Source organism: Oryza brachyantha, chromosome 10 (assembly GCF_000231095.2).
Source record: "Oryza brachyantha chromosome 10, ObraRS2, whole genome shotgun sequence".
Taxonomy (NCBI): domain Eukaryota; kingdom Viridiplantae; phylum Streptophyta; class Magnoliopsida; order Poales; family Poaceae; genus Oryza; species Oryza brachyantha.
This window is the reverse complement of record NC_023172.2, coordinates 5,006,036-5,017,584: the sequence shown is the minus strand read 5'-3', so window position 1 is coordinate 5,017,584 and position 11,549 is coordinate 5,006,036. Positions and strand designations below refer to the sequence as shown.

The following is an 11,549-nucleotide window of genomic DNA, read 5'->3' as shown; positions in this document are numbered from 1 at the left end:
GCTTAGAATAATATTAGCTACTCTCAAATCCTTCATGTCGAAATTTTTAGACAAGAATGATTTAACCTCTTTAATCATCTCAATGTCTTTCCCAAAAATCTGTATGTCATCAACATACAGACATAGAATAACTTCATCGCCCCCACCATTGCGATAGTATACACACTTATCTGCTTCATTGACTGCGAAGCCTGCAGACGTTAGTGTTGTATCAAATTTCTCATGCCATTGCTTAGGAGCTTGTTCCAGACCTTACAAAAATTTTAGCAACTTGCATACTTTGCCTTCTTGACCGTTTGCTATAAATCCATCAGGCTGATCCATGTAGATTTCCTCATCCAACTTTCCATTGAGGAAAGCTGTCTTAATGTCCATTTGATGAACGAGAAGACCATGTGAGGCAGCCAGAGATAGTAGTACTCGAATTGTGGTCAATCGTGCAATAGGTGAGTAAGTGTCAAAGAAATCTTCACCTTCTTTCTAAGTATAGCCCTTAGCCACAAGCTGAGCCTTATACTTTTCAATAGTACCATCAGGCCTAAGCTTCTTCTTCAATACTCACTTGCACCCTATTGGTTTGCATCCATAGGGTCGCTCTGTCACCTCCCAAGCCCCGTTAGCGATAATGGAATCCATTTCACTATGGACAACCTTCTTCCAGTAGTCTGCATCTGCGATGCATAAGCTTCTGAAATTGACTTGGGAGTGTAATCCACAAGATACATAGTGAAGTCATCACCAAAGAACTTAGCCATCCTTTGTCTCTTGCTCCTCCTAGGAGCTTCACTATCATCCTTCTCAATGAAAATTTCATGTGTATGTTCCGAATGTTCAGTTGGAGTGATGAACCATCTCAGAAGATTGACTAGAAGTGTTATATCCATCTTTCATTGGGAAAAAGTTCTCAAAGAAAGTAGCATCTCGAGACTCCATAATTGTACCAACATGCATGTCAGATATCTCAGATTTAACTATTAAAATCCTATAAGCAATGCTATGATGAGCATATCCCACAAAGACACAGTCCATAGTCTTCGGTCCCAACTTACGTTTCTTAGAAATTGGTGCATTGACTTTTGCCAAGCACCACCACGTACGCAAGTAAGAAAGTGATGGATTTCTCCCAATCCATACCTTGTATGGTGTTTTGTCCTTATTTCTGTTAGGAATTCTGTTAAGTACATGATTCGAGGTCAACAATGCCTCCCTCCACCATGCCTGAGGTAGTCTCATGGTATCTAACATGACATTCACCAAGTTAGTCAGCATGCAGTTCTTCCTTTCGGCAACCCTGTTGGATTCGGGAGAATGAGGAGGCGTCCTCTGACCTATGTCTTTTTATCTTTCTGTCAATTTGGTTCTCAACTTCTGTCACGCACAGAAATTCCTCACACGAATTAATGAACTTAATTGTGTATTAAAGTCCCTGTCCAGGACCAGCCAGGGTACACAAGTAGACAATGTTGATTACACAACCATCGTTCTTAGAAACAACTGAAAATAACACTTATTCTAACAAAAATGCAACGGAAAGAAAAGTAGACTAGCTCCGGCGGGTACGGCTCCAGTCCATAGGTAAAGCTTCGATGATAGACCAACTCACTCCTGAGAGTTTCCTCCATCGGACTCCACTTCTAACTCTGGAGGGGGAAACTGGGCAAGGCTGAGTACAAACCACCATACTCAACAAGCAGCACGGAAAAGAGGGTAATAAATGATGCATAAGGAACATCAAGGGCAGGCTAGGGTTAGTTGCAACAAAGCAGCATTTAAATAAATAACAGGGATTGAATTGAATAAAGGTAATTAAATACATTAAAGAATAAGTAAATAACGGTTGTAAAATACCACAACACTGTCCAACGTTACACCACGTTGCGACAGGCCCAACCATTACTCAACGTTACACCACATTGCAATAGTCCCAAGTGAATACCAGTTTACCCAAGTCATTAAAGGTTCACTAATCACAGTGAAGCTGGGAGTCCGCCCATAACCGTAGGCACGGCTATTCGAATAGATTATACTCTGATCAGAGATGTACTACTGTACCCACTAGACACGACTCCAGTACACTTGAACATGCGCCGACATACCACTATGACATACCGGAAAGGAGACCGTGATAGGACCCATCACATAACCCTCCCTATTTAATCGCACCGCACTTTAGGTTTCACCCCCTCCTTTACACCAAGTCGGGCAATCCCCTCTTGTAACTTGGTAGATCCGGAAGCAGCAGAAGCTTTCATTACACCACGATTGCCCGTCCATACTCCATCACGCCTACCCTTGCCATGGTACATAAAATAGTTCGAAGCCATGCTCCATATCCCACCTTACCCATTCGGCATGTGGTTAGCACTAACTTACTTTCAGGGTTTCCCGTGAACCGGTCCTTAACTGCCATGGGTGCGACTCTCAAAACCATGCACCCATAGCCCACCATTATCAATATTTTAGTAGACATTAACCCGAACCGGGTGATGAATCATAATTAATAGCTATCCAGAACTAGTGATGATTAAGTGTGATCCCATGAGCTACTTGTTCTAAGCATGGCTAAGAATTAACCTAGACCTAACTCTACTCAAGTTACCCCTGGTCTAACATGAATAAAGTTGGGTAATCAACAGCATAATAATATGGATTACCCGAAAAATAAATACAGTAAATACTTTAATTAAAACAATGCACATTTGAATAAATAAAGCGGGGAATTTGTAATAATAGGTTCAATATGATCAAAGATGAGTGCCACTTGCTTTGCTCTGACCCCTGGGGAACTTCGGCGACGATCTCGAAAAAAACCGGCTATTCGGCGGGGTCCGAATCTAAGCAACAAAGCACAAAAATAAATAAAACAGACACAAACTCTACTGAAACAGTAAAAGAAAGTATTTTTAATGGATTCTTGATAATTTTATGAATTTAATGAAATTTGAATGGACCCATACGGAGACTAGACAGACTAGATATGAATTTTAGAAGTCTTCTGGGTTTTTTAACTAAATAGAAAAGTTGTAAATCAATTATTGCGCAATTAATAGGGCTGCTGGCGTCAGCGGAGGAGGGAGGAGACGCTGACGGGTGGGGTCCACCTATCGGTGAGGGAGAGAGGGGAGGGGCCTAACAGGCGGGCCCGAGAGGAGAGAGGAAGGGGGCCGGCTCACGCGCGGGACCCACGTGACAGAGAGAGAGGAAGAGAGATGGGAGGCCGACGGCTGACGAGTGGGGCCCGCTCGTCAATGGCCCAAAGCAGAGGAGGACGGGGAGTAGCCTCGGCAGGCAGGGAAAACGGCGCCGGCGGTGACCGGCCGACAGAGGGCGGCGACGGCGTGGGTTTGGCGGCGGCGATGACGCAACGGGTGCGGCAGCGACAACACGACCAGCGGCGACGGCGGGGACAACGGCCAGCGGCGAGCGCGGTGCACCGCGGCGACATGACGGGCGTCGGGCGCTCGGGAAGGCGACGACGACACGACGGGCCCGACGGCGCGACGACGCTCCGACGACGGCGGGGTCACGTCGGCGTCGGGGAGTCGGGGGTGACGGCGGGTGGAGAGGCGAGGACGGCGCGACGGAGCGCACACGTGTGTGGCGGCGATGACGACCTCGGCGACGACCCCCGGAGAGGAAAAGGAGGGATTAGGAGAGCGGCATCGGCAAGTCGGCGAGACGATAGGACACGGGGTGACGGCCGGCAGCGAGGGTGGCGAGGCGCCGCCGGCGAGATCGACTGCGGCGACGGAGGAGGAGGGCGCGGCGGTGGTTCGGGCGGATAGGGAAAGGGCGGCGGCGGCACTCGTGTGAGGGGGTTTTAAAGCGGGAGAGACGCCGGCTAGGGCGGGACGTCCGGTGGAGACTGAGTTGGCCCCGGCGGCGGATTTGGCGGCGGCCGTTGCGGGCGGCGGGTAGAGTCCGGCTCGGCGGCAAGGCGGACTCGTGCGCGGCCGGTGCGAGGATGCGCGTGGACTTCGGTGCGGGCGTGGGCGAAGGGAGCTGGGTCTTCGGCCCAGGCGGAGGGAGGAGGGCGCGTGGGGGAGAGGGGCGGCCGGTCGGCTGGGCCGACCGAGCGAGGAAGGGTGGGCCGGCTCGGCTGGGCCAGCCCGGGAGGAAAGAAGGGAGGGGAAGGAAAGAAAAGAGGAAAAAGAGAAAGGGGGAGGAAAATTGGACTTTGGCCCAATTTGAGGAGGAAGGGAAAAAGAAAGAAAAGGTGGGAAAAAGGAAAGCCTCACTTTTGCCGAGATTTAAATTAATTTATTTGGCAAACTTTTATACTCTGTAATGTTATTTAAGTTTAAATCATGTTAATCGATTTGGAACCACGATTTAATTAAATTACTTTCTTTAAAGAGATTTTTCCTGAGTTAATTAAGCCAATTATTATTTACGAATTTTTTTACGAATTTAGGCTTAGGATAAAACTCATGGTGTGACAACTTCTGCCATATAGATTTTAAAGTAGTCTAGAGCCTCATCATTTGTTTTTAGCAAATACAGATAGCAAAATCTAGTAGCATCATCAATCAATGTCATGGAGTATCGTTTCCACCCTTAGTCAACACCCCCATTCATCTCGCATATATCAGAATGTAATTCTAATGGCGCCAAGTTTCTCTCCTCGGCAGCCTTGTGGGGCTTACGAGGTTGCTTTGATTGCACACAACTATGGCACTTAGAACATTTGACAATGGAAAATTTAGGAATCAAACTTATACAGGAAAGCCGAGACATCAAAACAAAATTAATATGACATAAGCGTGAGTGCCAAACATTAGCATCATCATCCACACTGCCACAAATATGGTTCACAGACTTATTGTAGAAATCAGAAAGGAAAAAACGGAACAAGCCTCCGCACTCATAGCCTTTACCAATAAAATATCCATGTTTAGACATGACTACTTTGCAAGACACAAATACCAACTTAAATCCATCTCTACATAGACCGGAACCTTTAACGAGATTCTTGTCAATAGTAGGGACATGTTGCACGTTCTTGGGCTGCACGATCTTTTCCGAAGTAAACTTCAGATCTACCGTGCCAACACCATGAACAGAAGCATGCGACCTATTCCCCATTAGAACGGAGGAACTCAGATGGCCCGATAAGATGTAAACAATGAGATATCGGCACACACATATACATTGGCTCCCGTATCAACCCACCAATTAGTAGATTAACTAACTGAAAGAATAGTAGGAAAATTAGCATACCCTGTTCCATCTTCAGTCTTGCCAATGGTCACATTGATAGAGTTAGAAGTCAGTCTAGCAGATGCCTTCCTGCCCTTGCGTCATGGACACACGGATCAAGTCCTCTCCTCTTTGTTGTCATTGTTACCGTTTTTCTTGAAGTTAGTGTTCTGGTTGGCTTCGAATTTCCCATTGTTCTTGTATGAGAGTTTGTCCACCACATTAGCACTTGACTAGCCCACATTGCCCTTAGACACAACATCCTTAACCTGAGCCTTCAATTCAACATCAAGAGACAAAATCAAACCCTCAACGGAATATTTCTACCTCTTGTGTTTTAGTGCAGTACCGAAATTTCTCCAACAAGGAGAAAGCTTCGCAATAATGCACGCGGCTACAAACTTGTCGGGTAAGGCGCAATTCAGGAGTTCAAGTTGCTTAGCGATGGTTTGTATATCATGAACCTATTTGACCATAGAACAATTTTCAACCATCCTAAGATCATGAAATTGCTCCATGATATACAACTTATTGCTAGCATCAGTAGCACCGAATTTGGTATTCAGCGCATCCCACAACTCCTTAGTGTCAGGCATATGCATATATGACTCTACAAGACGACCTCCAAGAGCACTAAGAATGCCTTCCACAAACATAGTACTGGCTTCCTCGAATTCTTTCTAATGTTCAGCAGTCAGAACCTCTTTAGGTTTGCCAGTACTAACCCAAAAGCACTTCATAGCCATCAGCCACAGAGTGACCTTGATCTGTCATCTCTTAATGTGCACACCGGTGGATTTATCCAGCCTCAGTGTATCGGCAAAACCAGCCATCAAAAAATCACAGTGCATGTAAAAAGGTTTTTTGATTGTTGAAAATATAAGCACATAATGATTTAATCGATCGCATAAATAAAACATGACATTGTAAAATGACAGCATGGCAATACATTGATCGATCTAATCTAAACATGTATGCAAAAGAGCTATACACGAATAGATTAAACAGATGCCAAACTAGATTAAACATAATTAACTAGTCCGAAGGTTGTTCTAAGGATTGGGCACAGAACGGATGACTCGCGGCGTAGGATGTTGATGACGGTGAGCCATAACCGATCGATCGACGAGGAAGATGAGGCTTCGTGGATGAATAGCGAGCAGTCGCGTGGAGCGCTTCCCAAAAACCTTATTCGCCATCTCCCGGTGAAGGACTTAACAAGGGCGATGGTTCCGGAGACATGCTCTCCTGATCGCCGGTGCATGCCGGCAGAGGGGATGGAGTAGACGATGGTGGTGGCGCAGCACAAAGGAAACGACAAACCCTACATTATTTTCATATACGTTTGCGGAGTGTCATGCCTAGAAATTTACACCAATTTTCGAACAATAGCATGTTTTAAATCTCGGTCCAGGAATCAGCCCGAGGACACACTATGACAAATTAATACACAGTTCCACGATGTAAAAACAAATAAAACAATTATGTATCGAAGTGCAGCGGAAAAATAAAACAAACTAAACCATCTAATCTTTAGCTTCAGCTGGCGATGATGGCTCCACACCACAGGCATTCTCGACAGCGGACTGAACCTCACTTCAACCCTGGGATCAACCTTCTGACTGAAACTCAAGCGCTTGCTCTGGTGGAAAAAATTAAGCAAGGCTGAGTACAAACTACCATACTCAACAAGTAACACCCACGAGAGGGAGAATAATGAATGGAATTGGATACAAGGATAGGCTAAGGTTAAATTGCACAAAAGCAGCAGTAATTTAACAAAACAGGTAAATAAAATGAACTGGTATAAAAGTAAAGTAAAGCACTTGAAAATAACCACTCACTGTTTAACGTTACACCATGTTGCAACAGGCCCAAACCACTGTCCAGCGTTACACCACACTGCAACAGGGTCGACACTCTGTCCAACGTTAAACCACGTTGCGACAGACCCAAACCACTGCCAATGTTACACCACATTACGCAGGGTCAAATTAGTTCCAAATTAATCAAATTATTCAAGGCTTCAACTAATCCCAGTGAATCAGTCAGTGCGCCCAATAACCACGGGCACAGCTATTCAAATAGTTTTACTCTACAGAGGTGTACAACTTTACCCACAAGACATGGTTCCAAAGCATGTTACCATGCCCCAACGTATCACCACGATACCTTAGTACGGAAACCATGATAAGACATTTCACCTAACCACCCTAGACAATCACACAACACTTCAGGTTTCGTCCCCTCCTTTACACCAAGTCGGGCAGGCCCCTCTTGTGCCTAGGTGAATCCGGAAGCAGCATAGGACCATTGTTACACCATGATTCCCATCCATACTCCATCACGCCCACTCTTGCCTGGATAGGGACAAGATAGATTAAGGATCTCACCATTGCCCACTCTATCTCGTGGTTAGTACGTGTAAGACTTCCAGGGTTTCCAGAGAACCGGTCCTTAATTGCCATGGGCATGACTCTCAAAACCATGCACCCACAGCCCACCATAAGCAATATTTTAGTTGTATTAATCCACAATGGGAAATTAAGCATGATCACAACTATTAAAAGTCTATCAAAGTCTAACAGATAATTAAATGAGAATTGGTGAGCTAGTTGAACTAAGCATGGCTAAGCATTCCCTAAGCCTATTTCTAGTCCAATTAACCCTGGGATGACAATAATAAAGAATAGGAATCAAGAGATATAAATAAAGGTAATAGCCCAATAGATAAATAAAGTAAATACATTTAAAGACAATGCATGTTTGAATGTAAAAGTGAGGATTTTGCACTTATTGGATCAACATGATCAAAGGAGGGTTTCACTTGCGTTGCTCTGACCCACGAGGAACCTCGGCGATGACTTCCAGAATGAACGGCACTTCAACGGGGTCAAAACCTACGGCAAACAAGGCAAAATAAGCAAAAACAGACTATAAAACTACTGAAACAGAGAAAGAAACTATTTTTAGTGGATTCTTGGCATTTTTCTGGATTTAATGAAACTTGAATGGACTAAAACGGACACTAGATGAATTAGTTATGAATTTTAGAAGATTAACCGTGTTTCTTAAACTAACCAGAAAACCTTAATGAATTATTGCGTAATTAATTAGAGGCGATGACATCAACACAGGAGAGAGAGGAGGCTGATGGCTGGGACCCACTGGTCAGTGGCATGACCGAGGGGAAGGGAGTATGACAAGCGGGGCCACTAGTCATAGACTCGGAGAGAGAGGAGAGGTGACAAGTGGATGGCGTGTGGGGCCCGCGGGGAGAGAGGGAGCTGATGGGCAGGGCCCACATGTCGGCAGGAGGTGGTGGCTGGTTGGTGGGCCCTACCAGCCAGAGGGGAGGCAAAACAGAGGAGAGGGGTGGGAGAGATCAGCTAGTGCTTGCGGGGAGCGGGCGGTGGTGGGTGGTAGCCGGCGTCAGGGGTGACGAGCGAACGTGGCAGCGAGCTTTGGTGAGCGGCGGCGGTCGGCGAACGATGACCGACGGCGCCAAGTGGCGAGCAGCACCGGCGGGCGACGCACGGCGGCAACGGAGACGCTTGCAGCGGCGGCTACGCGTACGGGCGGGCGTGGCGGTGGTGCGACGGCGTGGGCATCACTGCAAGGCGACGCTGGTGGTGGGACGGCGGGGCAAAGCAGCGGCGACAGAGGGTAGTGGCGCGACAGCTAGGTGTGGCGGTGGCATAAGTGCGCCCGTGCGGCAAGAACCTACACGGCGAGCGGCAGCGTGGCTGGCAGATAAGCGCGGCGACGACGACGAGCGGACACGGCAGCGTGGATAGCGGCGCAGGGAGCCGAGAGGGGGAGTAGGGGATGGCGCGACAAGGTGAGGTCTGGGCCCGACGGTGGCGCGAGGGCGGAGGGAGCAGAGGCACGGGCGCGATGGTGGCGAGGCCGACGACACGCGCGTGCGTGGTGCATGGACCTGCACTACGTGGCAGGAGCGCACCGGCGTGAAGACGACGACGGCGAGGCCGCGGAAGACGCGGAGGAGCGGCGGTCTTCGAGGGCGACCAACGGCGACGAGGATGGGGGAAAGCTCATGGCGGCGGTGACAAAGCATGGCCGATTTAGGAGGAAGGAGCGCGGCGGCGAGGTCGTCAACGTTCTATGGTGGCAGCGTCGATGTTGTAGTGGCGGCCGCTCGAGGGAGCGAAGGGGAGCAGCGGCCGCTGAGGAGGCGACTTAATGGTGGTGGCCGGCGTGTAGGGCGGGGTGGTGGTTGGTGGCGGGCGTGGATTGTGGCCGGCGGTTAGCGAGGGTTGCGCGCGCAGCGGCTGCAGCGTGGTTGTTGGACCGGCCGACGAACGCGGGGCGGGCGCGGGCAGAGGCGCGAGCATGGCCGGCGATGGCAAGGCAGATACGCGGGCGTGGCGAGCCAGAGGCATAGCGCGACGTCGCTGGCGCGGCGCGGCAGCTTGGCGTGCAAGTGTGGTGGCGCGGAAGGACGCACGGTGGTGCGACGTGGCTCAGCGCAGCACAACGGCGAGGCCGGCGAGGCACAACCAGCGCGGCGAGGGCGCGACGCAGCTCGGCACAGCAGCGAGCAGCGCGACAGTGAGGCGTGGGCACAGCGGCACTTGCGCGGGCGAGGCGGCGGAGGGACGCGGCACGGGAGCGACGTCGAAGTGCGGCGGAGTAAGTCTGAGGCGGCGGACGCAGGCACGACGCGGCGGCAGGGGAGAGCGGATGCGGCGCGGCCGATGGGCTCGCGGCGGCACGGGACGGTGCAACCGAGAGGGGCAGAGAGGTGGTCGGGATGCGATGGTGACGACGGCGCAAGGCCACCGTGGCGAGGCGAGCGAGGGGCGGCCAGTGCGGCTTGGCGGCAAGCTGTGGGCGGCGGCTAGAGGAGGAAGACGGGGCTGATAGGTGGGGACCACCTGTTAGTGTCCCGGGAGGTTGGGGGAGGCAGCCTAGACTCCGGAGCGCTTGTGAGGAAGGGCCGGCCCACGCGGGAGGAGGTCGAAGGGAGAGAGAGGAGATGGGCCGAAGGGAAGTGGGCCGGCTGGCTGGGCCAGCGGCCTGCTGGCCGAGAGGAGAGGGAAAAGGAGTGGGCCAAAGGAGGCGATGGAGACTTCGAGCGCGGGCTTGGCCGCTCCTCGGGAAATTATGAATAGAACACATACTCGCAAAACAGAACTAAAACATGCACGAATCAGAGATTCGCACGATGAATCAGATCCGAAAAGCAAAACCTGGAACTGTTAGCGGAACAATGATAGGAATTAACGACCCATTAAATCGAAATTTAATGACTCGCTAAACCAAGTAATTGACTTTAACATAAAACCAATCTACGTATGAAATTAAAGTCCGCACTGTAGATCAATGCCACGTTAGCTAATAGATTAGAAAATCTAAGCAATTAAACAGTAGATCAAAGATAGATTGATACCATGAGAGAGGTGGAGAAGGGACTGCTCACGGCTGTTTAGGGGGAGGAGGATGTGCGGCATGGAAGGAGAGGGAGATCGCACCAGGCTGAAGGGGAGGATCGCACAAACAGGGGGAGGGGAGAGGGAGTTCGGCCAGGAGGGAAAAAAGGAAAAGAGAAAAAGAAAAGGGAAAAACGGAGAAAGAAAGAAGAGCAAAAGAAAAGAAAAAGGAAGGAGGGAAAAAAGAAATTGTCTTCAATTTTGCCGATTTTTATTAAGTTTATTTGAGCAAATTTTATTGACTGTAGTTCAAATATAAATCTAGTTAATAATTTAAAATACTTTCGGGACATTTTAGAACATACCGAAAATCTTCCAATTAAATGAATTAAATTACACTGCTTTTCTCCTGAACTTTAATTAACAAATTATTTTTAATACATTATTTAATTGAGTTTTAGCTGGGGTAAAACTCAGGGCATGACACGGAGAGATAGAGGTTCGGTATATATATGACGTATGATCAGTACGCCTACCTTATCCGAACTCTCACACATGGAAAGATCCGATACACCTATCATATCCAGACTCTCAGGCATGGAAAAATCCGATACCTCTACCATATCCGGATTCTCACGCATGGAAAGATCCGATACGCCTATCATATCCGGACTCTCACGCATGGAAAGATTCGATACGCCCACCATATCCGGATTCTCGTGCATGGAAAGATCCAATAAGTTTCCAAAACTAATACCGGAATTTCCGTTTATCATAAGGTGGACTTTTGTGATTTTCTAGAAATTAATCCTCACATGGGCCAGCCCATTAACCAATTCCTAACGGATTTCCCTATGAGGGAGTTTTCATCTCTCGAAGAAAGGAGCGCGGAGAGTAAGAAAGGAGAAAGATGGGAGAGGCGGTGGGGATTATGCGAAGTATAAGATAAAGAGGAGA

General features: G+C 48.7%; 1 long non-coding RNA gene across 1 annotated transcript; it reads right to left on the bottom strand.

Annotated features, from left to right (window-relative positions):
* Positions 1-6,805: 6,805 nt before the first annotated feature.
* Positions 6,806-10,684, bottom strand: LOC107305168. Its single transcript, XR_001551270.1, has 3 exons — positions 10,613-10,684; positions 7,993-8,099; positions 6,806-6,841 (listed from the first exon to the last, which is right to left on the bottom strand). It is a non-coding gene; the product is annotated as an uncharacterized LOC107305168 (long non-coding RNA).
* Between the last annotated feature and the right edge of the window lie 865 nt (positions 10,685-11,549).